The 3733-nt window shown below is 43.6% G+C and overlaps 1 long non-coding RNA gene across 1 annotated transcript; it reads right to left on the reverse strand.

Moving 5' to 3' along the window:
- Positions 1-355: 355 nt before the first annotated feature.
- Positions 356-2223, reverse strand: LOC110343998 (uncharacterized). Its single transcript, XR_002386266.2, has 2 exons — positions 2145-2223; positions 356-595 (listed from the first exon to the last, which is right to left on the reverse strand). It is a non-coding gene; the product is annotated as an uncharacterized LOC110343998 (long non-coding RNA).
- Between the last annotated feature and the right edge of the window lie 1510 nt (positions 2224-3733).

Genomic DNA, 3733 nt, shown 5'->3' on the forward strand with positions numbered 1-3733 from the left:
GCCTCTCTTGCTTGCCTGATGCTCATTTCCTCCTGTGCAGCCCAATATCTAACAGGTCATGGACTGTCCTGTCTGTGGCCCAGGGATTAAGGAACCCTTGGCTAGAGTGGGGATAGCTGTCCCTGGCCCTCTTACTGATGGCCACACTCTTGGAAATGACTGACTACAGTCTCCTTTGTCAGGAATGAAGGCATCCTTCATGATCAGTTTCAGCAGTTCCCAGTAACCTGGAGAGTGTTTTAGGAAGAATTAGAAAGTGTGAAGGTCCAGACATGAAGAAATGATGAGCAGATCGCAATACAAATTACAGTAAAACCTTGGATTATAAGTAATTTGTTCTGTGAGGATTCTGCAAGATGAGCAAATTTCTGACATTTTAATTTGATAAACAAGCAATATCTTGTAATACGAGCACTACATGATACTGAACATCACATGATCACAACTAAGCCAGTGGTTCCTCCCTCTTTCTTTGCCTCTTTGTCTTTGCCTCTTTCTGTCTTTCTTTCTCTGTCTCTGTTTCTCTCTCTCTCCTCTCTCTCTCTGGGATTGTGAGTGAGCATCTCCCAATGGCAAGAGGATATGGAGCTCTCATCTGCAGAGGAAGAAGAGAAGAAGGCAAAAGACTCACTCACTTCAAATGAGATTAGGGAGATATGTAAAATGTGGGAAACACCGCAAAATTTTGTAGAAAACCACCACTCCAAAAAGGCTGTAGCAATGCTAGCAATGAATCTGTTTAACAACAATGCAATGTCACATTTCTGCGAAGTCCTCAAAACGAGGTAAAAATAAGTGTCATTGGATAAGTTCCTTGTTAAAGCTTCATGAAAAGAAAAAGATTCTATTGAGTCAATAGATAGCAGGGATTGTATTAGTGATAGTTGATATAATTCTCTGCTAGACAAAATGGCTCTGGCAGCCCCACATCCAAAATGGCTCTTCCTGGCAGATAATAAATCACTCAGGGGAAACAATAACCTAACTTTCCCATCATGAAGCTCTCCCACTTACAGTCCTTCCCACCAAGAAATTCAAACTTGCCAATGGATTTAAACCTCACCTCTGGTGGCAGCCAAACATCTACCACCACTATGTCCTCCCTTTATGCCCCTTGCCTATATAAAACCTCACCTAGCCAGCCCCTGGCCACTGCTCTCACCATTGTTCAAGACAGCCCAGCACCAGGTCCCCTAATAAAGGCCTAGCCTCGGGTGTTAGTGTTTTTGGCCCGTTCTCATCCTTTCAATAGTCACAATTGTCATCCTGGACACTATGTGCTGAAACATCATATTGGTATAGGGGGAAGAGATATAACTCCCAAACCTGCCAGATATCCAAAATGTGAGTTCATGTTCTTTAAAATTGAAGAATGAATTCTAGGAACAATGGAGATTAAGAGTAGGAAAAATTTATTGAGGTAAAGATAGCTTCTGTCTAAAAGAGACAGAAGGTGGACCAGAAAGTGGGTTGGATGCCTGCCCTGCTTCTCAAAGGTGTTTTATGGGACAAAGCTACAAGGTGAGGCAGGTTCAAGGTGGGACAAAATTATAGTCAACTAGTAAGATTACAAGTATAGCCCCTTAGGTAATATTGATCCAATGAGAAATCACAGGGTGGACCTGAGGTGGGACAAAACTATGATCAACCAGTAAGAGTACAAGAAGTATAGTCATTTAGGTAATGTTGATTAAATGGGAATCCAATGGGGAAGCAAGTCATGAAGTGGGTGTATGAGGACTGAACAAGGATTTTCTGTAAGGGATGGGTCAGGGACCTTTCCTAGAAGGGATGGGTTATACCCAGGTGATTGGTACCTATTTAGAACATCAATCACTGCTATTCGTCCCTAGGGGAATTTCATGGGTATAGTAGTTTCTCTCTTTTTATAATGCTGACCAGTGAATGTGCCTCAATTGTTTTTCTATACTGAGGGCCCAGCTTTGTCTAACTGCCTTACAATAATTTTTAACTAACTTAGCTATTTGCAATAATATAATACCTCAAGGCTTTTGCACTGAGCTACATCCCCTCACCCCTGCTTTTAAATTAAAAAAAAAAAAAAGCCTTGAGTTCAATCTCCAGTATGAAAAAAAGAAAAAGAAAAAGAAAAAAAAGCAGAGGCTGGGGTGGGGTTTCCTCACCATTGCTGCCTCTCCTCACATGAACTCCCATAAGGGCCACCACGACTTGATAGCCAGGAAGCAGAAGGGCCTCTGGGTCACTGCCTGTGTGGCATCACTTCCTGTCTTGAATTACTGTTAACTCTTAGAAGCACACTTACTCTGAGTTGTGGGACACTGCTGCCATCAGGTGGTGACATCCACTTAGTGACTTCACCCTTGAAAGGTCCTTTCATTCAACTCCAGCAGCCTGTAACTCTGGAGCTGCCAGGAAACCATGGGGATGTGGGCAGAAGAGAAAGAGGGCTGCTTTATTTTATTCTTGTCAAAAAAGCAAGACTTTAAACTTCATTGATATTTGATGTACCTATTTGATCTGGGTTCCTCACCCCAAATCTGGCCATGTCACATCCTTGTGTCTCCTTCTCAGGGAAGCATGGAAGCCTCATATTGCTAAAGTAGAAATTCAGCAAAGACAAGCCTCTGACCTCCAAAAATCTTCCCAGCCTGAGGTAACTCTCCTCCTGACACCCTCTTCCTTAGAAATTCAACCCATTTCTTTCCCAGTGATAAGAGAGACTGAAGTAAGTGAGTTAGTTAGAGACCCCCACAGTGAGTGAGTGAGTTAGAAACCCCCACAGGGAGTTAATTAAAAACCCCTATGGCTAGTGCCTAAACTTTAAGCTTTTTCCTCCCCAAGTGGATTGTTTAGGGTGATTAATTAACCAGCACCTAGCTTACCTTGTGGTTAAGAACAAAGGACAGGACATATCTTGTCTTGTGGCCAAAGAACAAAGGATGGGACATGTTATCCTGCAACCCTAACCATAAAGATAGAAATTTCCTGCCGGATCCCAAATATTGGATTTTAATCTAACTTGGAGACCCTAGCGAGATATCTCTGCCACCATGGGTCTGCCCCCCACCCAGTCTCCCTGTGCAGGTGGCAGGATGTAGGGGAGGTGCCCCCAAGATGTTCCAGGGCCCCACTCCCAGGTGCTTGTTGGAGGGACATGGAAGGACTGCCAGTTTCAACAAAATTTCGGAGTCCTCAGGAAACCTCCAGTGGGAGGTGTCTTTTGTTGTCTGTTTGTGGTTTCGTTTGGTTTTTGGGAGAAGGACTACCCTGATGAGGGCCCTTCTGGACTGTCCCAAGTAAAGATTGGGACATCGACTGGGGAAGTCACTGGGGTGATCAAGACTGGAGATGAGAGGTCAGCACGTGACCCTCAAAGGCCAGCAGTGGTGATCACAGACAGCCCAGTGGTGGCTGAAGGTTTGTCTCATGTCTGGTTGTGTTTTGTGTCCACGTCATCTGAGACCCAAATTCTTTTCAATGCTTGGTGAGAGGAAATTAGGAAAAAATGAGATAGAGTTAATTAAGAGACTTGGTTTTGGTCAAAAGAATTCTCCCTTTTGTTTAAGTGTTTGGTGCCTCCTCCATGTCTAACTTCTTCTCATTGCAAGACCTATTCCTGCTGTAGATTTTGTGTCCTAGAAAAGGATGAACTTCTAATTCATCTCTTCCATCATTTGCCTGTTTTCCCTCTTGGAACAAAGCCCCCCTTCATTTCATGCCATGAAGATTTTGTGAAAGGACCGCTCCTAAC

Source organism: Heterocephalus glaber, unplaced genomic scaffold (assembly GCF_053883595.1).
Source record: "Heterocephalus glaber isolate CG9 unplaced genomic scaffold, H.glaber_assembly_v1.0 deba00001733, whole genome shotgun sequence".
In the NCBI taxonomy this organism is placed as follows: domain Eukaryota; kingdom Metazoa; phylum Chordata; class Mammalia; order Rodentia; family Bathyergidae; genus Heterocephalus; species Heterocephalus glaber.